At 33.8% G+C, this 26377-nt stretch overlaps 1 long non-coding RNA gene across 2 annotated transcripts in view; it reads left to right on the plus strand.

Moving 5' to 3' along the window:
* LOC145273058 (uncharacterized) overlaps positions 1-2280 on the plus strand; it is a 296130-nt gene extending 293850 nt beyond the window's left edge. For both annotated transcript variants that reach the window (XR_013866152.1, XR_013866151.1), the window contains one exon: positions 1695-2280. This is a non-coding gene — a long non-coding RNA (uncharacterized LOC145273058). The remainder of the gene's footprint in view (positions 1-1694) is intronic.
* Positions 2281-26377: the final 24097 nt, after the last annotated feature.

Here is a 26377-nt window from a genome sequence, read left to right on the forward strand (position 1 = left end):
CTTTGGTTAACTGTCCTTAAACGTTACAATTACTTCGATATGGATGCTTATTTTCTGTTAAATGTACCTGTAAAACAGACACTATAAATTCTTAAATTTATTATTTTTTGCTTCTCGTCTATTGGATGATTTTTTAGAATAAAAAAGGAAGAAAAGGGAGCGAAATAAATAAAAACCACAACGAATAAATGTTACCAATAACAAGCGAAGCTACATTTTCAACTACCTGGATAATTTTTACTTTTTTTTGTCACTTTAACTTATTTTAAAGTGTTTTTTTAACTTAAAATAATGGTAGTGTAAAGCCTATTCAGTTAAAACAAAATAAAAATGGTGATATTATTTAAGCCATATTCGAGCCTCAATAATAGCTCAGAAATCAGAAATCAAAGTACTGATAGAAACGCACCCAAGAAATATCACTATGTTCGCCAGATGTTATGTGAGAACAAGAAAAAAGGCCGACATACGACTTTTAACTCTCGATAATGACTCAAAAATTAAAAATTAAACAATATACTAGTAGAAACCCACCCAATAAATGTTACCAAAGGCAAGATAAGTTACACTTCTACCTAACAAAAGAATATATTTGACTTTTACAAAAAAAAAAACAAAAAAACAAAAAACAATTCGAACTTTTGCATCACATTAAAATAAATATTAAACAAAAAATAAAGTAAAAAATATCCTGGCAATTAATTTTTAAATCATGAAACACATTTTAAAGATCTTTAAAATAGTTATTTAAAAATACACTTACATTGTATGTTGCAAAATTGTCGAAGCCAAACGGGTATCGAAGATGTTAATTACCCCCAAATACTTACAGTTAGTGGCCTTATAAAGGGGAGTGAGATTGGTGGGCTCTAGACGGCATTGGCGCCGCCGTAGGAATCCCTAAGTATAAACATAAATGACACCAACAGAATCAAAGAAAATCACACGGAAGCATGACATTTCACGAGTTCATTTCAAATTCAATTCGACGCCAATCCTTTTCACACCTTTCGCTATTCCTTGTCATATTTGCCAATGCCGAGTAAGGGAGCGGACAAAAACCTAACCGGACAAAATCCACCACTATTATATTCTACTTTTTATTTAATTAGCAATAATGCTTGATATTATTTTTTCTAGAAAAAATATTCCTTTAAATTTAAACAATTTTTCAATACCTTGAAAATAAACTGCATTCTTCTAAAGGTTATCTAGCGAATTTTCGCAAAGTTTCAAGTTTTATTTTGTTTATTTTACGCAGATAAAATAAATTTACATCTTCTTTTAATGTTTTCATGATCTATAGAGGTTAGTTTTACTAATAGTTTAAAAGGAATAAATATTTATCAACGGTATCAGCAATGAAAAATTAACATAATAAAATATTAAAAGAATCGGTTTTGGAATCGGAAATTAGGCACAAATGTTTCCGATTCCGTTACCCCCCAAAACTACCGATTTTTCCGATTCCTGATTCTGATTCCGATTAATCGGTACAACTCACACACACACACACACATATATATATATATATATATATATATATATATATATATATATATATACGAGAGACGTTAAAAAAGTAATGCCTCCTTTTTATTCCGTGCGAATGGATCAGAGGCGATTGAAATTGAATTCATATGATGACTGAACTTATGCATTCATTATCTGAAAATGCTATCCCTCTGTTGCAGAAGATTGGACCATGCCGTAGAATGTTGGACGATCTCAATGCCAGAAAACTTTTTGGACATGTGGTCGGAACAGACGGCCGAACAAAAGATCTGCTCTCTGGTACAACCCCTGGCAAAAGTGGACGTGGAAGACTAAAAACAAGAATGCCAGGCAAAGTGAAGGACATCGCGGACATTAGCATGGCTGGGTTACTCAGAATGACACAGAACCAAAGTCAATAGCGACGATTCCTAAAGAGTACCACGGCTGACCACTAACGAGCATTCCGTCAAAAAGAGCGAGAGAGAGAGAGAGAGAGAGAGAGAGAGAGAGAGAGAGAGTTGCAGATATTGGAATAATTAGACTCTGAGAAACAACCTCGAACATGAACGTACATAAAAATCCAAGATGCGGGATTGAATCCTGTCAAACGTGTGGTGACTATGTAGAATAATAAATCCTTAAGCACAAATAATTCGCTCGTTTAATGGTACTTTTTCAAAAAATATTCTACATACTTTTTGTATTTTCGTTCTTTTTCGTCCATTCTTGTCAATTATACTTATTCTGTTCTATGTGATACGTTTTAATTCTTTTTTACTTCTTTTTTTAAAAATAAGTTTTTTTTTTATTTAAAACAACTTCTTTTTTTTAAAAAATAATTGTTTTACTTTTAAACAATTCTTTTTTTAAAATAAGTTTTTTACTTTTAAACAATTCTTTTTTAAAAATAAGTTTTTTTTATTTAAAACAACTTTTTTAAAAAAAAATAATTGTTTTACTTTTAAACAATTCTTTTTTTTAAATAAGTTTTTTACTTTTAAACAATTCTTTTTTTAAAATAAGTCTTTTACATTTAAACAATTCTTTCCTTATTCATTTTCAGATTTTTCTTTTTTTTACGTTCTTCTTGTTTTGCAAATAAACTTCGTAGTTTTTATAACCTTAACATTTCTGTTTCGTGTTTTTATTGTTTCAAATGCTCCCTGTGCTTTTATCATGTTTTCTTGTATATTATTCTTGTATATTATTCTTGTATATTTTTCTTGTATATTTTTCTTGTATATTTTTCTTGTATATTATTCTTGTATATTATTCTTGTATATTTTTCGTGTATATTATTCTTGTATATTATTCTTCTATATTATTCTTGTATATTATTCTTGTATATTTTTCTTGTATATTTTTCTTGTATATTATTCTTGTATATTTTTCTTGTATATTATTCTTGTATATTATTCTTGTATATTATTCTTGTATATTTTTCTTGTATATTTTTCTTGTATATTTTTCTTGTATATTATTCTTGTATATTATTCTTGTATATTATTCTTGTATATTTTTCTTGTATATTTTTCTTGTATATTATTCTTGTACATTATTCTTGTATATTTTTCTTGTATATTATTCTTGTATATTATTCTTGTATATTTTTCTTGTATATTATTCTTGTATATTTTTCTTGTATATTTTTCTTGTATATTATTCTTGTATATTATTCTTGTATATTATTCTTGTATATTTTTCTTGTATATTATTCTTGTACATTATTATTGTATATTTTTCTTGTATATTATTCTTGAATATTATTCTTGTATATTTTTCTTGTATATTATTCTTGTATATTATTCTTGTATATTATTCTTGAGTTTATTTGGTCTTTGCATTTCTCCCTATTTAAATCCTCTAATAATATTATTCTTCATTCAATTTACCTTGGTAAGTAGTTAGTTAGTATTAAATAGAAAAATCAACAAGACATACACTTGATTTATCTTCATACTTTTGTGTAAACAGTTTAGTGCAGGGGTTCTAAACCTAAGATCTTTTATTTCTAACATTTTAATCCCTTAAAATAGAAGTCTGAATCGACACTGCCATCTTTATTTTTACTTTTGACCAATTATCTCAAGTTTGAGATCCAGTCAAAATCACACGCTGAGAATTCGAAACGAGCCAGACACCTGCCAGAAAAAAAACATGAACATGAAGTGTTGCCACTTCAGGTACGCAATACTATTGAATAATTGTTGTTGGCTTTGATCTCCGTAATGGTTTCGTAGCGTGGCTTCTTTTATGTCTTAAAGCATGACACATAGACAATGGTATCAAAATCTGTCAATCTTGGGATAGTTTTTCTTGATGAGAAAGATACCATAAAACTGAAAAGTATTCCTAGTCTCATGAATTATTTTCAAGAGGAAATAAATTAAATTCATGCCATTATTTTTAATGGACGAAGTAAAGGAAAAAGAGAATAGAGAAAGCGAATTGGAAGAGAGAAAGCGAGAGAGAGAGAAGAAGAAGAAGAAGAAGAAGAAGAAGAAGAAGAAGAAGAAGAAGAAGAAGAAGAAAGGAATAATGATTCAAGTAAGGTAGTAAGAATAACGAAAGAGAGGAAAAAGAGGAAGTGAGAGAAAATAAATAGCGAGAAAATGAAGAAGGAGTGGAAATGAAGAAAGACATAGACAGGAGAGGTGAAACGAAATGAGATAGAAATGTAGAGAGAAAGAGAAAAATGCGCTAAAGAGAAAAGTAAGATATCAAAATAAAGAAAAAAAAGGGTGAGAGAAAAGGCAGAGAGTTTAACTATTGATTTTGTAGAATAAAAAATGTTGAAGAAAATCAAGAATTTGACAGTTTACTTTATTGTACACCTATCTACTTAAGCATCATAACTTAATCTGTATATTTTATAAATGGAAAGATCATATCACATCAAGCGAGGAAGCATATCCGCAAAAAAATGACAAGGATGGCGTATTTACTAACATGAACTTCAACATGTACCATTAGCCATTAATGAATATACATAAGACTTCTGATGTCCATTAGCGAGACAACACATCACATAATATGATTGTTATGTGCCACAACGAAGTAATTCATTTTGTCCACTGTATAAGGTAAATAAAGTAAATTTGTTAAAATGTGTTTGATTTATAATGAGGGTATGACCGAAATGATTTGGACGATCTTATTTATAACTACGCGTTAGGAAAATCAACCAATCAGAAGCCCCCAATCTCATTATAAAAATATTGAATTTTGGAGTCAAGTTAATGCGCTCTCAGTCTCCGTCTTAAAACGACCGAACCACTGCTGATCAGATCTACAATGATTCTTCGCCGAACTAATGCCGCTACTTTGTCCTAAAGAATTATTCAATACTCGAGATCGTGACTGTATTGATTCTTCGCCGATTTGATTTACTATCGCCATCTTTGTTCAACATAATGGCTCAACACTTAACAGTTTAGTCGCTCAGACATCAACTAAATCCGAATTGTGGCAGGTTAAATTTCTGGGTTATTTAAGGAGGCGAAAACTACACAAAGTTATTCAATCACCAACAGAGAATCCTAACGACCCCGAATTTCTAAAAAAAGAACGTACCTGTTTTGCAGGACTGATTCAATTCTTAGACGATAGAACTCTGTCTTTGATTATAAGAGATGCCTTGGATGATGGACGTAAAGCGTTGTACATATTAAGAGAACATTATTTATCAAAAGAGACAGAAAATTATATCTCTATATACAGAACTAACGTCTCTAAAACGTAACGAAGACAAGACTATTACTGACTATGTATGAGGACAGAAACAACGGCAAATGCCTTAAACCTCTCGGATGAAATAATAAGCGATAGCATGTTAATATCAATAACACTGAAGGGACTAATAGCCGATTTTAAACCAGTTACAACTGTTATAACGCAAAAAGTACAAACCCATAACTTTCAGTGAATTTAAAGTGGCATTGCGTTGTGACGAAGAGACGAATCGGATGTTTGTGGACAATAATAACTCTAACAATATCATGAAGTTCAAAAATGTATCTCGAAAACCGACACAACCAAATTACACATCTCACCGCAATATTTTCCCCCAAAATAATTTTTCCAAGGAAAAGAATAAAATTATGTGCTATAATTGTGGACGACCCAATCACAAAAGTTTCCAATGTCGATATAAAAATTCGGAAGTGCACTCCATCAAAAACATTAAGAACTTTCATGAAGAGTATACATTTCTTTTCACATGCAACTTTGGCAATACGACACACGGTAAGAAATCCTCTTTTAGAACACACGTTATCATCAAGAAATCTGATTTTATTAATTTTGATTCGAACTTTAATCCACAGAGTAATTTTGCCGAACTGGCCGACAGTAATCAAATAAATGCTAGAGTTTTGAAAAGAGGCGATGTTAAAATATCACGAAATAATAATAAATGGGAAATATGTAACTCTTCAAAATGCTATTTTCATCCCTACATTTAAGCAACACATATTATCCGTACAGTCTGCCAGCAAAAAAGGAGCCATATGAAATTTAGCCATAACAAGTCAAAATTGATATACCCAAATGGAACTGTATTTGACATTAAATAAAATGGCCGACTATATCATTTAAAAAGTATGGTTCCTTCAAAAACCGCCTGTTACGACTTGGAAACCTGGCATAAAATTCTCGGACACTGCAATACTGCTGATATAAAAAAGTTACATTTAGTCAAAGGCATGAAAATAATGCTTAAGGCGATCTTCCAAGTTGTGAGAATGTTTGTGCGCAGGGAAAAATGGCGAAATTTATGAACAAAACACCAAACAAAAAGGCCACGAAAATTCTTTCACTTGTGCAATGTGATTTGGCGGGTTCGATCAGTCTGATAAAAAGAGAGAATAACTTCAGGTATGCGTTACATTTTGTTGACGATTATTCAGGTTTTTTATGGTTGATTTCCTCAAAAACATATCCGACACTATCTTCCCAACTAAGAAATATTTAGCAGACTTTAACGGTACATAAAGTCTCGAATGCAAGATTCCAAACCACGAATAACTCCCGTTGAGATTGATATAAATAAGAATGCATAGACCCAAACTAAATCAATATACGATCGATTGTACAGAGAAATTATTGGAAGTCTTATCTATTTGATGACCGCCACTAGGCCTGATATATGTTACATTGTAATAAATCTATCTCAACACTTATCAAAACTGACAATTAAGGACTTAACTTGCGCAAAACAAGTTCCCTGTTATCCAAATGGAACTAAGAAACAATCTGTAGTATTTACAAAAACCATAAATCCTCTAAATTTGGAGGGATTTTCTGGTTCAGATTAGGGAAACACTAAGAATCAAACAACTATAACTGGATACTGTTTTAGATTGTCAAAGTCTGGAGCTATGATCTTAAAAATTATAAAAAAAATAAATTGTGTCATTTTCTACATGTGAGACAGAGGTTGTAGCACTTAGGCAATTTTTCTAAACACTCTTCTGAAGTCTATTTTAATACCAGACCCAAGTAAAAAACAAACAATAGTAATTCCTTGTTACAATCAGAGTAGTATTTTATTAGCAAATAACTCTATGATTCATCAAAGGGTGAAACATACTGATATCAAATATGATTTCATAAGAAATGAAGTCAGTAAAAAATCTATTACTTGTAATTATATAGAATCTGAAAATAATATAGCGGACACTTTTACTAAACTAGTAACGAAGATAAAGTTAAAACATTTTATCGCTGAACTTTTTGAAATTTCATTTTGATTAAATCTATTTTAAGAACCCCCAAATGAGAAGTTAAAACCACACCCACATAAAAAGATTGTAAATTGTCCCACGTACGACGATAAACTACGGCAATTTTTTTGTCTTCCCAACAAAATTAACTAAAAATATCTAACAGAATGTGTCAAGTTTTTTGTTTACAAAACAAAAAATGATTTTTTTAAATTCTTTCTTCCAAAAAAATATTTCTTTAAAAAATTGTATATATATTTGAAAAATATGTATATCTATATATTTATATGTATACCTGAAAAGCATTTATATCTGCATGTATTTATATATATATATATATATATATATATATATATATATATATATATTTAAAAATAAATATATATATATATTTAAAAATACACTATTAAACAATTAGATTAGAGTAGATTCTTTTTACACACATTTTACCAATATATTGCTATTTTTTAATAAAAAATAAAGATAAATTCCAAAAATATAAAAGACACTAAAAGGAAAAAATGTAATTCTTTAATATTTTATTTTCACATTATTAAATCAAATGGAGTCTGAAAGGACGTTTCCATTATATAAAAAGTGGGTGGAGTTTAAATGTTTTTGTGTTTATAATGAGGGTATGACCCAATGGTTTGGACAATCTTATTTATAACTAGGCGTTAGGAAAATCAACCAATGAGAAGCCTCCGACCACATTACAAAAATATCGAATTTTGAATGCAAGTCAGTTCGCTGTCAGTCTCCGTCTGGAAACGACTGAACCACTGCTGATCAGGACTACATTGATTTTTCGCCGACCTAATGCAGCCATCTCAGTTTTAAAGAATTACCCAACACTCAAAATGATGACCGCATTGATTCTTCGCCGATTTGATCTACTACCGCTATCTTTGTTCAACATATTGGCTCAACACTTAACAACATGAAACAAGAAAGATAACATAGTTTCAATCAGTTCCCCCAAGAATGCTGGCTTAAACAGATTTGGGAGGAAGAAGTTAACAACATACAGGATCTTATGTAGGATATAGAAAGAAACAGGAATCTTAGGAAGATATCCACCATTTCAATTATGAAAAGAGCAACCTAACAGATAAAAAATTCAAAACTACGTGGCGAATATATCCGATGAAATATGTGCAAGAGAGAGAGAGAGAGAGAGAGAGCGAGAGAGAGACAGAAATAAGTTCACCAAAACACTAGTTAGAATCTTTATAAAAGACCTCTCGGTTGGAATGTCTGTAATAGAGGGTGATTACCTGCAACCACCCAACTAAAATAATATAAATGATAAATTAAAAAACGAGTTGTATGTAGATGTGCGTGGAGGGCATCAATTCATATAAATTTTACATGAAAACTGAAGTTCGTACCAAAGAGAAAATCAACAACTTGAATTTAAAAAAAATAGAATTTGAAAGTTTGGTGATTCGTCTATAATAATCGATGGTGTGTGTGTGTGTGTGTGTACAGAGTAATCTCTTAACCTCGTCATTATAGATCTTTGAATATACAGTCTTAGTAACATGTTGTTTAAGACTCCCACATTATTATTTGCCAATGTTAACATTTGGGGGTTCATATATATTTTATTAAAGTATCAGTGAGAATTTCGTAATATATATTCACAGTTAAAACAATTGCTCTACATCAAAATTAAAAATGACTTTGATTTACACCCGCCCATATTCTTTAGTGCAATCATTTCTCGCAACAAGAATCAAGATAACAATGGTACTTGCCTACGAACATATAAGCGTTTTATCTTTTCGTCGATTCCCATTCCTTTTATAAACTTCACCTTGAGAAGCTGATTTGTATAACATGATAATTATCGTAATCAGTATGACGGTGGCTTAAGGTTATGTTTTCATAAAGTCATTCGCTAATCAACTTTCGAAGCTCATCTTGATCGGGCCATTTTGGATGACGGTCTCTCGTCTCCAATTACCTGACAACCCATCCTTGACCCCGACATAGGTTTCAATTTAATTATCGCCAAGCAAACATCCCTGTTGATGGATTGATGAATGACCACGTGTCAATGACACTGGCATATGCCAGTCGCAATTTTGCCCAACCTGTAATTCTAGGTCCATTTGTATTGTCGTATGATTATTCAATTGTTTCCTCTTCTATTCCTCTAATTTCTCTGTATCTCTCTTTTTACATTCATCTCACTATCTCCTCTTCATCTTTTGTTTTTCTCTCAATCAGTAATTTCTTCATTTTTTTATCTCTTTCTTAAACTCAAGAGTTTTGTGTCTGTGTCTTTCTACATCTACACTGTGGCTCTTTCCGTTTGTCCTCTCTTTCAATCCATCTCTTCCTAGCTCTTTCACTCTCTGTATCTGCCGCATCTTTTTGTTATATTTTAATTCATCTTAATTTCTTTCACTCCCCATCTCTCTTCCTGTTCTTCTCTATACTTCATTTATCAATCTATCTATCTCTCTTTCGATTTCTAGTTTATTTCCCATTCGTATCTTTTCGCCAAGACTCTCTTTCTTCTTTTTTTTCTTTTTCTTCTTTTTTTTCTTCTTCTTCTTCTTCTTTTTCTTTTTCTTCTTTTTCAATTCTTCTTTACTTCTATACCTTTTTTTATCTCTCTCTCTTTTTTATACATATCTGTTCTCATTTTCCTTCATTTTTACCGTTTTTCTTCATTTTTCTTCATATCAAGTCCGCTTCGCTTACTCTCAGCGTATATGTCTTCTTTTTTATTATTCTTTTATTTAAGGCATTTTTAATAACACCCGTTCATAGATCACTCTTTCGCTAATGCTATCTCATGTTCTAATCGACTGGCAGATATGTTATTAGCAGCCGATGGAAAACATGTTTTCTACGTTCACTCGTCATAAATGTTTACATTTTTGTAATCTGTACAGTGTTGAAATGTTGGATGATTGTATTATTTGCATACTAACGTACCCATCTTATGTGTTATTTTCACAACGATTGAATCGATGTAACTTTCGACCTTCTTCAAGACGCTGGACTGATTAATGTTTTGGTTTCGATTGTAGTTGATGACATCTAAGTCATGATTTTTTTGCTTTACTTTGGAAATCAGTATTATATATTTGGTAAAAGCATTGGATCAATAATAAAAGATCCGAAAGCTTCATGAATTACAATTTCATATTCAAGGGCATTTTACGCCATGTTTGGTAATTGAAAGATAAGGAGTTTAACTCTATACTTCCCCGTTTTCGTATTTAAGTGAAGACCAAAATAAATTTACAACAAAAAAGAATATATATAAAGTCAATAAAAATACCAAGCGAAACATTGGAGGATATTATTTCTGAATTATTAGTAACGAAAAAAGTGGGTAAAGTAAATAACACTGTTAACAAATTGTAAGTTTATAGTCTAAAATTTACGAAACTTAAGTTGCCGATAAAATAGTCTAATTTAATTTTTATTTTACCTTCTTTTTCCGTCACAAATGATTAAGAACACATATCCCAGTGTTCTGTTTGATACGTTTACTAAAATAATATATCTTTTTAAACACCTTAATCCAAATATGAAACGTCTGAAATGTAGAGTGCCTTTTACTTTTTTTCAAAACATAGCAACTTGTACACCTGAAGAACGTCGAAATTTATATTGACCGAAACGTTGCGAAATAACACTCAAGATGAGAATAGTTGTCCGATTAATGCAAATGATAAAATAAATGTTTTTTCTTACTGTCATTTGGCCTAGTTCTTGGTTTTTGACATATATATATATATATATATATATATATATATATATATATACATATAACAAATATCTATATATACATGTAAGAAATATATATATATATACATATAACAAATATATATATGCATATAACAAATATATATATATATACATATAACAAATATATATGTATATACATATAACAAATATATATATATATATATATATATATATATATATATATATATATATACAGTGTATCACAAAAGTGAGTACACCCTCACATTTCTTCAAATATTTAAGTATATCCCTTCATGGGACAACACTGAGAAATGATTTTTTGACAATATGAAAAGTAGTCTGTCTGCAGCATGTATAACAGATTGAATTTATTTTCCTCTCAAAATAACTTAAAATATAGCCATTAAAAGCTAAATCCCTGGCAACAAAATTAAGTACACCCCTTACGAAAAATTTTCAATATAAACATACAACATGTCAAATCTCAATATTTTGTGTGACCACCATCATCATCCAAAACTGCCTTTACTCTCCTGGGCATGGAGTTTACCAGAGCTTCACATGTAGCCACTGGAATGCGCTTCCACTCTTCAATTACGACGTCGCGGAGCTGGCGGATATTTGAGACTTTGCGCACACCCACCTTCTGCTTGAGTATGCCCGAAAGATGATCTATTTGGTTCTAGTCTGGAGACATGCTTGGCCAGTCCATCACCTTTACCCTCAGCCTCTTTAGTAAAGTAGTGGTTGTCTTGAATGTGTTTTGCCTCATTGTCATACTGGAACACTGCTCTGCGACCCAGTGTTTAGGGGGAGGGGATGATGGTCTGCTGCAGTATTTGACAGTACATGTTAGAGTTCATGTTTCCTTCAATGAAATGTAACTCTCCAATATCTGCAGCACTCATGCAGACCCAGACCATGGCATTCAAACCACCATGTTTTACTGTAGGCATGACACACTTATCTTTGTACTGCTCACCAGGTCGACGCCACATATGCTTAAAGCCATCAAAAACCAAACAAATTAAATTTCGTCTCATCAGACCATAGGACATGGTTCCAGTAATCTATGGGCTTTGTTGACAGCAAAGGGTTGTGAGCTTTCTTGCGTATTGCCTTTAGAAGAGGCTTCCTCCTAGGGTTACAGCCATGCACACCAATTTGAGCGCGTGGTAAGTGCATTCAGCAACAAAGGGTGAACAACATTCGAAGAGACTAGCAGCAGCAGAAAATCACGCATATGCAAATTGTGCGCGAGAACAGAAAATGATTAGCGAGGTGCGGTCAGCTAAAATGGACATGTGACAGCGAGAGACCTTTCAATGATAAATAAATAATAAAAACAAGTTTTGTTGAAAATGAAAAAAATGCCAGCTCAGATTTTTATTTATTTATTTTTTGCCTTCGGTTGTTTGTTATGGCAGCATTACACATGAACTTAGCTCACATATGAACAAATAACGCTGGACTGCTTAATGTTTTGGTTTCGATTGTAGCTGACGGCATCCAAGTCATGCTTTTTTGGTTTACTTTGGAAAAAAAAGTATCATATTTATGGTACAATATAATAGTCAATAAAGAATTGGCTCTATAATAATAAATCCGAATTTAAATATCATATTTAAGAGTAATTTACGACCGGGTAAAGCCGGGCGGCTTGGTAGTTAAGAATAAAATCGTTCAATGTTGAATATGAAATTCCTTGAGTTTATGAAGATTCTCGAGCAAGGTCGAAACACGAGTCAACTAGTTATGTATAAAACAAAACATATTTTTAAAGCCTTCGATTTCACTGTATTATACCTTTTATAAAGATATGCTGTATAGTGTTTCAGTGTGTGATATCGTGCTTTTTAAAAAGACCGAAATGTGTTGGAATGTGATGATGGTAAATAAAAAGAAAGAACCATGCAATTCACATAGCATTGTTTACGTAAGTAAAAAGGATGAAGAATAGTCATATCCCAGGATAAAGATGCTGTGAATGTGCGGTAACATTAATTTGACGATTGGTAGTTTCCGAGGTGGTTTTATCCAACGGAAGGCGTTTCCCATCAATAATCAATGACAGTGCTGGCATATTTTGAATGAAGAATACCCCGCCTATTGCCTCTTCTTATTCAGGGGGGGGTAATTAAGTGCCACGTGACCTTTGTCCAGCGAAGGATTTCCGGTTGTGCGTCCAACACGAACGGAAGAGACGTATTCAAGTACCGACAGCTGCAAAGACACGTGCCGACACAAGACACTCATGTTTTATCAATGCAAAATAAATAAATATAAATAAATAAACTAAAATAAATAAATAAAAATAAAATAAACGAAATAAAAAATATAACAACATCCACCTGTCATTGACATTCGTCGGCGCGTCTCTGTTTTTTTTTACTGTTTCTCTTTCTCTAGCATATCTTCCCTCTTTTTTCTTTCTTTCTTTCTCTCTTTCTGCAGGGAAAACTATTTTGAGTGATGCTAATGACGTTGGCCGGGATTGAATTATGATAAACAAATGTTTCACACATCCGTATTTTTGTCATCGAATGCTTTTTTCAATCAAATCGATTGCTTGCCTGGTCTAGCTAAGACCATTCGCTGTGCACTGTGAGGGAGCTTCACCTGCCATTAAGCAGTACTTAGTCATTCTTATCTACATTGCACTGTAGAGAACCTACTGTTGATTTTATAAAATGATATTTTTATATAATGGCTTCAATTTAATAACAAAATGCAAAAGTCAAATTGCTTCAGTTGTGCTCTAAACATGAACATTTATTTCTAACGCGCCTCTGTCATTTCAAAGAACTAACTTATTTTATATCTGGTTTTATATGCCGGGTATTTCTGTTTGTTTGGTTATAAAACTTTTCAAATACTGTTGTGATGTTAAGCCTTGTAAGGTGATAACTTTGTCAAAACTCGTCTACCCTTTCTTTCATCGGCTTGTTTCGATTATCGATTATTGCAACTGATCGAAGATATTCCGATACAACAACCTATCTAAGAACATTGCCAGAAACATAACCTACCTTCGTATGAAAATTTATTAAAATCGGCCTCGACGTTTCGTTTTCGACTCTACAAAGAATGGACTTACGCAGATACAAACACTAACACAACTTCTTTATATATATATATATATATATATATATATATATATATATATATATATATATATATATATATATATATATATGTGTGTGTGTGTGTGTGTGTGTGTGTGTGTGTGAACCTTTTGGGGGTATAAAATTTAATTATGCCTAAATATAGACCAATGGCCATGGTGATTAAAAAATAAAAAAAGGACATAAAGGTTAGCTAACAAAATTTCGCTCCAAGCTCAACAGAGCTAAATCAAGGATAATTACAATTGAAAAAAAAAGTCATGAATATGGCAGGGGAGAAAAAAAATAAAAAAAGGAAAAATAAGCGGGGGTAAAAATTACATAAAAATCAAATTAAGTCCTAAGAGATTTTTATTTTGCTTGCAAACAGAGGGTCTTATCTTGACCCAATATTTACAGACCTCTATATGCTTTGGGACTCATTTTGTCCTTCAAACCCCAAAATAATTTAACTAACTCTTTAACACATAGGGCCTTAATGAATTGTTTCGAAGTAAATCTGGATGACGAGCTTAAATTCTTTACTAAGACCCTTTGCAACAATGTCTACTCCTTAGACATTGTTGAATCGATACTAGTGCACTTATTGACCCGTGTTTAAATAATAACGTTATTTTTTAAAAAGTCCTTCTTAAAATAGGGAGGGGAGGGTGTTTTGCACCTATTCTATACTTTAACCTTACAATTGAATAAAAAAACATATAAAACTTTAATTAAACTTGGAAATACGATTTAAGAAATAGCGCGGATCACTAAGTACACTAGCACTGTTGAATCTACTATTAATAAGAAAGTTTTCGATTTTTACAAATTTAAAGAAATTGTAGTTAATAGATGTGCCGTTTATCTTCGTCTACCTTGTAATATCAGCGACCGATTTGCTAAGCAAATCTCTTTGTCTATACAATGATGTTATTTTACATCGAATCCACGCGTTGTTTTTTCAACCAAATTTATGTGAACATCCATTTACAAAGATGTTCTCAGCCCACCCCACCATAATAATTCAATGATTTATTTATTCAAATGTGGTTGCAGCACGCACTATGTTGGGCGGACATCGCAAAGATTGAATTTACGTTTAAAACAACATGTACCATCAAATATTCGTTATGCAAATTTTTCATTTTCGGATGTTCTGAGTAATACGAATAATTCTTCGATTTGCGGACACCTTATAAATAACCATGCGTGTGCCACGAATTTCAGTGCTGACATGTTTTTTTTTAATGCAATTTTCACCCCAAACAAAGCAGAGTGCCACTTTGAAATAGGGGCTTACTATCGGGGACATAAGTTGCGGGGGCATTATGAAGAGAGATGAGTAGCAAGATGTTTGTCACATTACACTTGAACTTCTGCATATCAGTACAGTTTGGATAGCAGAATCCCGGAAGGGAGTTCCAAATACTTGTAGTTCTGGGGAAGAAACTATTGGAGTAAAAGGCTTCTTACACCAAGGGATCTCTACTGTAAAGGGGTGGGACCTAGTTGCTAGTCGGGTTTGTCGGGGGTAGTCACGTCGAGGAGGCACAAGTGCTTGTAGTTCCTCAGAGAACTCACCATTAAATTACTTTTAGAATAGGCAGAGGGATGCAACATTTCGTCGATGGGACAGAGGCTGAAGCTTAGATGACAGTTCAGGACCTATCAGATTGGCGAATCTCCTTTGAACTTTGTCCAGGAGTGAGAGACAAGCAGCAGATGCACTAGCCCAAATGTGACAACAGTACTCAATGCATGGGCGGATGGTGGCCTTATAGAAGTACATAATACTTTCAGGCGTAAGTAATTTTCTAGTACGGTAGAGAGAGCCCAACTTTTTTGCAGCAGCCTTGACAATACTCTCAATGTATCGATTCCAATTCATGTTCCCTGTAAACGTTAGGCCGAGGAGTTTCAAAGAAGTGCTTTCAGACAATGCGTTCTTGGCCATTGCAATTGGTGGTAGAGAAGGTTTCTTGTAATTATTGAAGGACACAAGCTTAGTCTTAGCAGCATTGAATGTGGCCATCCATTTTTGTCCCCATTCCACTACAGATTGGAGGTCATCCTCTCGTGTATCTGCCATTTCCTTAGATATGTAATCATTTGTTTTCCCCTCATGTCTGTTACAGAGCGTGGTGTCATCGGCAAATATACCCATCACCGAAACAATTTCATCAGGGAAGTCATTTATGAATATCAGGATATCTATCCAAAGATAGACCCCTGACGTACTCCCGCATTTATATCATATTGTTTAGATGTACGACCGCTGAGGACAACTTGGATGTTTCTCTCACTTAAGATTTAATTACATTATGTATTCTTCCAGTGATACCACATGATCTAGTTTTCCTTAGAAGACCATCGTGCCTTAGATATATTAAGGGATATCTCTCTACCCTCCCCTGCTTTGTCCAGTAAACAGTATATACGTTCAGAGACTACAGTTAAGATATTTGCTGTTGAACGGGCTTGCCCTAAATCCATATTGTTTGTCGGCCAGGAGTTTAGCAGCTGTTATGTGTTGGACTAGGGCTCGATTAATTAAGGACTCAAATAATTTGGCGTAAAGCGGGAGGTGGCTAATAAGGCGATAATTTAGTGGGTCAGTTCTTTCACCAGAATTCTTGAAGACTGGTACCACAGAAGCGGTTTTCGTTACGGCATTTATTGTAAAGTTTGGAGAGGACTGGAGCAATCTCAGCAGACCATTTTTTTTAATAGCGCAGCTGGGATGAGATCTGGTCCACATGCTTTGAAGGTGTCTAGGTTTTTTTATAATACCATGTACCTGAGAAGGGGTGATTTTCAAATCGTCTAGTGTGGCGTCTGTCCGCAAAGGAAAGTGGGGGAGGGAGTGGTGTGCCGGGTCCAGTGTGGAGTTTGAGGTAAACCGACTGGCAAGCAGATTTTCCTAATCGGTTGCCGTGCAAGCAACCTCATGATTGTTTGATAGTGGGGGAATCGTTGACTGCCCATTATTTACTACAATCTTGTAGATTTTCCAAAAATCACGGGTTCCTAATTTCTGTGCTTCGATGCGTTTTCTAGAGGTTTCAGTGTAATCTGTCTTAGCTGTCGCTATTACACTCTTACAATTATTTCTAGCTCCTATATACTTCTGTCTGTTTGACCTGGAGTTATGTCGCTTGAATCGGCGGAACGCGTGCTGCCTTTGAGCAACGGCAGCTGCACAAGCAGAAGTAAACCATTGGGGAGAGTGGGGCTTGCTATAGAATTTCCGTGTGGGAACACGTGCTTCAATTGCAGTTTTGAACCATTCAGTGATATCATTTGCACACTGTTCTGCTGGAAGATATTTTGTCATGGGGAATCTCTGATGAGTTCCCTGATTGGTTCCCAGTCAGCCTTTTTGTAATACCTCGTTTTTTTGAGTAGTGGGTCTTCCGTTTTAGTGCGAGAATTTAGGGTCATTTCTACCATTATCACAACGTGATCAGCATTCCTGAGTGGGGTGTGGGCATTTGTTGTCCAATCATCGGGAACTATTGTCAGAAATAGATCTAGAAGGGAGGCATGTTAATCTTGCTTGTCTGGGAAACGTGTTGGAAATGTAACTATCTGAGATAAAGAATGGGATATAGAGAAGCTATGTGTTGTGTTACCAGCTACGTCTGTGTAATTAGAGAAACCAAGCCAGTTACCGTGGTGGATTTGAAGTCATCAAATACATGTACTTGCACGCTAGTATCGAGAGAGAGACAGAGAGACAGAGAGACAGAGACAGAGACAGAGACAGAGAGACAGAGTGCTGTATTTATGCTGTCAGAAACTTAGTTTATTAGGGTACAGTCCTGGTTGAGGGAGAGAGGCAGAAAAATACAAGTAGCTAATATTATGTTTACAATCTTAGTAAGTCGTACTCACCCTTTCATCTAAAAATTCAACAAACTATTTTTATTAAGTTCTTAAGACCTTCTCATTGCAGGCAAATCGAAAATCTTTCAGGACTTCATTTGATTTCTGTTCAATTTTTCCCCCGGCTTGCTTTTGTTTTTTTTGTTTTTTTTTTCTCCCTCACCATATTCATTACTTTTGTTTTTTTTTAATCGTAATTTTCGTCGATTTGGTTATGTTGAGCGAGGAACGAAACCTGGTTAGCTAATCTTTATTTTCATTTTGTATTTTTCAATTATCATGGTAATTGGTCTATATCTAGAACTAATTAAATTTTGTTCAAACACACACACACACACACACACACACACACACACACACACATATATATATATATATATATATATATATATATATATGTATAACTATCCTGTTAATTGGCTTATATTTAGCCATTATATATATATTTTATTATATATATATATATATATATATATATATATATTGTTTGAATATATGATAAAGTTGCAGTTTTAATCATTTAGAACCGCTTTAAAGCTTCACCGTACACTTATTCTTCGACAAAATTTCAAACATTTATCACAGTTTATAGATCACCTTCTCCACTATATTGTGAAAAACGAATTTTCAGTTTTCGTTCAGCAAAACAAAAGTTATGATGAATTTTCTTGTGTTAAGAATCGTGAAAATATGTAAGGAGGTGAGCGATGTTTTTATGACCTCTTTTTCGACTGGTCTACACAGAAACTACGTTGCTCTAGCGACTACGGTTGCTAGTAATTCACTACTGCCGAGGAAAGTGAATTTAAAAGTGAAACAGAGAGAATAAAAGCATGAAAATGATATATATGGGGGATATTATTGAAAGCTGATGAGTGCCGTACATTGTTATTTCATATGTATTTATGGGGGCAAAAGACTGAAATCATACAAATAACAAGTGAATTTATTAGAAGCTTTGAAAAATCATATGTTAAAAAAGAAAAAATGCGAGCATGAAAAGTAATATGGTTAAGCTTAAACATGGACATGTAAAAGACCAATTTATAAAACTGGAAAAGCAAAGGATAAGATATTCTAGTAAAAAAATATAATAAATTTATAACTTAAAATATTGCAGCGTTAAGAGTTTTTTTTAATTCAATTTATAGCATTATACAATCAATTCTTACACTGAAATATTTTAAGTTAAAAATTTACTATATTTTTTACTAGAATAGTTGGTCCTTTTCTTTTCCAGTTTTATCTACTAGTCCTTTATCTTTTCAAGTTTAAGCTTAACCATATTACTTTTCAAGCTCGCATCTTTCTATTGTAATATATATATATATATATATATATATATATCACTACTTCGTGAAATAAAACACACACATATGTATGTATATATATATATATATATATATTATATATATTATATGTTCTTGCGGTTTAAACTTTTAAATTCAGATTAACATATCTCGTCTCAAACAAAAATTTATTGATCAAAAAAGCACTATCCGAATCAGCACATTTTTGCCAACGCCAAATAAGTGTTATTATGCCAGTAACGTAAAATTCTTGCGTTCTGATGAAGTCGCTGAAGGCGTTCTTAATATCGTTTAGGTTTTTTGTTTAAGCATTTATCACTCAGTAAGTTGTCGAAATGTTTGAAAAAGTTTTAGTTGTTAGGTGAGAGATCTGGAAAGTATGGCGAATGAGTCGAGGTTTCCTGGCCCAATTTGTTCAACTTCTGCATAGACAATTTAGCAACGTGTGATCGGGTATTGCCGTGGAGGAGAATTGGACCTTTGTTCGTTGATTAATGCTGGGTGCTGCTGTCAGAGTTTCTGATGCATTTCATCTATTTGTCCACAGTACTTCGCCTGCATTAAAATATTGTAAATGATGAGCCCTACCGCAGACAACCAAGCGGTGAGAATGATTTTCTTTTACTGAAACCCTAGTAAGTGTCGGTGAGCTATGTTGACGTCGCCAGTTGTCGTAAATCACACACTTTCCATCACAATGTAAAACCCGGTTGAGAAACTGCTCGTTCGTGTTGCGTCAAAGAAGAAATGACACTACATAACAGCGTACTTTTTGATTGTCGTTCAATTTATGAGACACATTTATCAAAATATTTTGTATTCCCAAATTCATTTCAAGCGGTTGGAAATTGTAGTATATGTTACGTCTAATTCAGAAGCAAATTCTCGACCAGTTGTGCGTGGATTGCCTTCGACTAAAGCTCTTAATTGATCATGGTTAGCATCCGATGACCGACCACTCCGCTCGTCATCAATAAGAACTTTGTCACCGACACGAAATTTCTGTAACCACCATTGTGCTGTGCATTCAGTAGTGATTTCTGGACCAAACGCTTCGTTGATATCGTGAGATGTTTCAGAAGCTTTTCGGCATAGCTTGAATAATAAAAAAAAAAAAACTCGTGCGAATTTACTTTTCTTTCATTATTTATTTATCGTCCTGAAGAGAAGACATAATTGTTTTTAAATTATTAAATTCCACCCTGGTGACTGTTTTAAGGATTAAAAATTGTATGTGAGATGGGTATATATGCTGATGAGACCACGCTCTATGACAGACACGACAGGAAATCAAATATATATATATATAAATACGGGAGTGCCCCAGGGGTCTGTCCTTGGACCTCTATTGTTCCTAATATTCATTAATGACATCCCCGACAATATTGCCTCTAAGATTGGTATATATGTTGAGGACACCACACTCTATGACAGACACGACAGGAAATCAAATGAACACATCTAAAGAAATGGCAGAAACACTAGAGAATGACTTCCGATCTGTAGTGGAATGGGGACAAAAATAGATGGTCACATTCAATGTTGCCAAGACTAAACTTGTTTCCTTCGATTACAAGAAACCTTCTCTACCATCAATAGCAATGGCCAATGACTCTTTATCTGAAAGTACATCTTTTAAACACCTTGGTCTAACGTTCACAGGAAACATGAGTTGGAACAATTACATTGAGAGTATTGCCAGGACCGCTGCGAAGAAGGTAGGTTCTCTCTACCGTATTAGAAAGCTACTAATGCCCGACCTCTATAAGGCCACCATTCGCCCATGTATGGTCATATTTGAGCAGGTGCATCTGCCACTAGTCTCTCGCATATAAAAAAAAGATTCAAAAGAGAGTCGCCAACCTGATAGGTCCTGAACTGTCATCTAAGCTTCAGCCTTTGTCCCATCGACGAAATGTTGCATCCCTCTGCCTGTTCTACAAGTATTTTAACGGTGAATGCCTTGACGAAATGCAAGCACTCGTACCCCTCGACGTAAATACCCCCGACAAACCCGACTAGCAGCTAAATCCCACCCCTTCACAGTATAGATCCCTAGATGTAAAAGAGCCTTCTACTGTAGTAGTTTCTTCCCCAGAACCGCTAGACTATGGAATTCCCTTCCGGGTCCCTGCTTCCCCAACTGTACTGACATGCAGAAGTTAAAGTGTAATGTGAACCAATATCTTGCTGCCCAACTCCCTACAGCTTAGCCCTGTAGCTTATGTCCCTGATAGTAGCCCCCTACATCCAAGTGGCAATGTACTTGGTTGGGGTGAAATGTAATAAAAAAATAAAAATGATAAATAGATTGAAAGTATTGCCACAGCCTCTGCAAAAACGGTAGGATCACTCTACTCTGCTAGAAAATTACTCACACCAGTGAGTATCCTATATGTTTACAAGACCACAGTTCGCTCGTGCATGAAGTATAGTTAGCACATCGTAGCTGCTGCATCTGCCACTAATCTCTCACTCTTGGAAAAGGTTAAAAAATGTCTCTAATCTAATAGGTTTGGCACTATCGAAGAAGCCTAAACCTCTCTCCCATCACCACAATTTTTCAACCCTGTGCTTGTCTTACAAGTACTTTAATCAAATGTGCCCTGATGAATTCATAGTACTTGTTACTTGTCCATGTGGTTTCCTCAACTAACCCGTCAAGCTTCAAAATCACACCCCGTCACTGATAAGGTCACTAGATTCTTGAAAAATTACTCTAATTAGTTTATTCCTTGGACTACTAGACATTAGAATTCCTTCCCTGCTTATTATTCTCTGACTCTACTAAAATGCAGAAATTTAAACGTAATATGAACAGCCAACATTGTGTTCAACTATCTACAGACTTCTGTAAAACATAATCTCAAATAATAGCTGCTTACGTCCAAGAAATAATATGCCGTCTTCGGGATGTAATGAGTAAAGAAATATAACGGTAATATTAGCTGACAAAGTTATGATTTGTAAAGTAGGAACGATTCTTTATTCGCAGAAATCGTTGTTAATAATTGATCACTGAAAATAACAGTTAGTCTTCATTGACGTTTGAATACAAAAAAGATTCTAGTATCTTCCACTCTTTTATTTATTGAGATTGTCGGACTGACTTCCTCATCTTGGTCATTATAGTCACAACGTTTCGGCCGTTTTGCCCTCCGGCCTTCATCAGATGTTATGTATCGAACTGGGGAACAGTTTGTTAGGAGTCTCGAACCCAACCCTTTATTATTATTACGGGGGTACCGTGTTCGGACTCCAGCTAGGCTCTGGGACATAGTTGCTCCCGTACGCCCGTAATAATAATAAAGGGTTGGGTTCGAGACTCCTAACAAACGGTTTCTCAGTTCGATACATAACACCTGATGAAGGCCGGAGGGCAAAACGGCCGAAACGTTGTGACTATAACAACCAAGATGAGGAAGTCAGTCCGACAATCTCAATAAATGAAAACACCTCATCTCAAAAATACAGACAATTACTATCTTCCACTCTATCGACAACATTATAAACTATTTTGCAGCTGTTTGCTGTTAATTTTCGTTAACGTTTTTTTTTAGTGGGAATAAAGGTTCCAGAAATTTCTAGTTGATGTTTTTATTTTGTGTAATATCAAACAACTGGAAAATTTCCAAAAAATATGAAGCATGTGGAACTCTCTCCCTGCTGACTGTTTTCTTTCTATCTGTAGGCATGGCCTTTTCAAGACTTAAAACTATAAGCATTTCCTCTATTTGCGATAATCATCCCTCACTTTTGTTAGTTTCTTACTTCAATTAGCTTCACGCCTTGTCTGGAACAATTTCCTTAAAAGAAATGTTTGCGTTAATGTGTGAGAGCGAGCAAGCGAGAGAGAGAGAGAGAGAGAGAGAGAGAGAGAGAGAGAGAGAGACAGAGAGAGAGAGAGAGACAGAGAGAGAAATGCCCCCTCAACCACTTAGTACCCATTACTAAACGCTATAATGCAATGACAAGTGCCCTTGTATCGCTGCGTAATGGCCACAGTCATATTATGTTAGATTTGGTCTCACATCCATCAATCGGGGTTAGGAAGGAAAATAGACAGGTCTCGTTTTAATAAACATTGTAACTTCTTAAGTAGTTTCAACAACCTTTTAGTGTGTGTATGTCCAATTGTTCTATCAGTTTTGAAAAAAAAATAGCTGATAATTAAAAAAAATAAACACTATTAAAGTTTGCATTATTTAAATCAATACGCATTGTTAAATTGCGAATTGCTGATTATAATCATGCTGTGATAGGTAATTCTGAATTGCGATTCAACATTGATAAGATAAAGAGCAGACTATGAAAATATACATCATTTAATGTGACTTCATGCTGTTATTTTGAAACGTAATTAAAGCGTGCAAATGACATTAGCAATACCTTTCACAGCTTTGTTAATGATATGAAAATGAAATGAAACCATATCCGCCATAATCAACTTCCGGAAATAGTTTTATTCATAGCAATAAACAAAATCAAACACAAAAATATAGTTTGTTTCTGCAAAATCGTACGTTCATAATCATGGAAACATTGTGTTCGTTATAAATAATATTTTATCTAAAACACACAATCTAAAATTATTGTTTTCCACTGACTAGTCTGAATCATGTATCGATTTAGCATTTTTGTTGTTATTTCTCCTCTATTTTGAAAACGTTGAATAGATTTACGTTTGATACGCAAAACAAATTCAGTCCATCACATCCTGGCAGACAATATTCTTTTTCCTTTTGTGCCCTGTTTCTTTCGAATGTCTCTTTCTTTTCACGTAAAGTTTCGCTTACTTCTTTCTTCAGTGAAGAACCGCTGCAAATTACTATGACTTCCATTACACCCATCAAACCATTACAACAATGATCACATCTTATTATAATAATATTCGAACACAAGGCTACATCATGAGAATAACACTCTCATATTCTTGTACAGGGTTGCCAGGGACGCTTTTTAAAACCTATCTTGGCGATTTTTCCATATTTTAAAGCAGATTTATCTTCAAAACTAATATTTTGCCTGTACCAAAACGTAACGTGCGGACTAAGTAAAGAAGAAACAAGCATAATTTCTACTTATATATAAAAGGAACTTTGCTTTTGTGTGTGTGAGTTAGTTCTCAATGGATTCCGAAACGGCGAGGGCGATTTTTATGAAATTTTACAGATGTGCAAGTATAAATGTACTTGATGTGTCTGGAAGTGTTCTTAAATAAGTGTTGTACAGGAATAATTCTGATGAGTAGCCAAAATCGATAATCGAAAAATCGGATTAAGGAAGGAACACACCGATTTTTACCGAAGTTAACACTTTTATACAGCCTAACATCATAAGTGCATTTGAAAAATGTTATCGTTGTACAAACAGAAAGACCCAGTGTATAAAATCAGAATATAAGATCAGTAGGTTCTTTTATACTACAGAGGCGCGTTGTACATGTATGTTCCAGTTGAGATCACAATCGAACCATAATACTTTACTGTGTCTTTTAAAACTTGAATTCAAGGTCCTAGGTAGAGAAAGAAACCAAACGATTTGATTGAGAATGGACGAGTTCACCAACACCAATCTTTTAATAAGAAACCCAAAACATGAATAATTAGTAAAGGAACATTCGTTTTTCAAAAAATATGCAAAGTCAATCTTCATGAAGTCGCTCGCATATCCAAGACTGAATATATTACGAAATTCTTTTAAATAATCTTCTGATGAATAAATAAATAATTAACGCTCGTTTTGAAAGGAATCTGACAATTAGTAAACCTTCATCAAGTCGCTTGCATATCCATGACTGAGTATATTAAGAAGCTCGTTTAAATCATTTTAAATAGACAACAGTGGGCCTTTAATATCAATGTCGGTGCTGGAAAAAAAACTCAAATTTATAGGAAGATAGATATATGCATACACCTTGAGATATATATATATATATATATATGTGTGTGTGTGTGTGTGTAGATATATATGCGTGTGTGTGTGAGTGTGTATATATACACACACGCATATATATATATATATATATATATATATATATATATATATATAATAAATCCCACAGCCAAACAACGTCGCAGCTCACATGGCAGTCAACAAACGGAAGTTCAAGACTCGAGTCTTGGACTTCCGGTTCGTTCACTGTCATGGCTCTTGTGAGCTGCGACGTTGTTTGGCTGTGGAATTTATTATATACAATCTCTCACATTCTGAAAAATTATATATATTTGAATATAAATAAAATGTTTTTTAAAATAAAGTGCCTGATATTCTAACAAGTTGCCCGTTTATATATATATATATATATATATATATATATATATATATATATATATATATATATATATATATATAACGGGCAACTTATTAGAATCTCAGGCACTTTATTTTAAAAAACATTTTATTTATATTACAATATTCTCATATTATGAAACTTTTTCAACATATGGGCAAATAGAAAGATTCAAATAATAGAAGAACATTTCTTCTACAAACCTCTATTGCCGTATTTCACTGCACGTATGTCTTCATGATTATATCATATACCTAATAATACCTAATAACCATATTGTGGCAGACTTTATAGAATGTAATCTATAATATAAATCTCACCAGGCTGTTTAAATGTATGTATGTATGTATGTATGTATGTATGTATGTATGCATGTATGTATGTATTTTCTTGGTTTAAAGTGGGATAGCATTGTCCCTGATACATATGTCTTAAATAAGACCAAAATAATTAATATTGCTTCCATTGTTATTAAGAACCAGATGCGTTGGGCGGGTCATCTTGTCCGGCTTGATGACTATCGACTCCCAAAACAGTTGTTCTATGGTGAACTCCTTGTTGGCAAAAGACCCAAGCACAATCCCCAAAAACATCATCGTGATCGCATCAAGGAGAGTCTGGTGAGCTTCCAGGTTCCTGTTGACAGTTGAGAGTCCCTAGCAGTGGAGGGCACTCATATACAGTGATGCAGAACACTTTGAAGCAGCTAAGATATACCGAACGAAGATCAATAGAGCATGTAGGAAACGCCAAACTTTGCCGCCCAATCATGCAGATCTTTGGATCTGTGAGGTGTGTGATCGGGCTCTGTTGTCTAAGGCAGGTTTT

This window comes from Euprymna scolopes, chromosome 4, assembly GCF_053919585.1.
Source record: "Euprymna scolopes isolate OS-2025 chromosome 4, ASM5391958v1, whole genome shotgun sequence".
Taxonomy (NCBI): Eukaryota; Metazoa; Mollusca; class Cephalopoda; order Sepiida; family Sepiolidae; genus Euprymna; species Euprymna scolopes.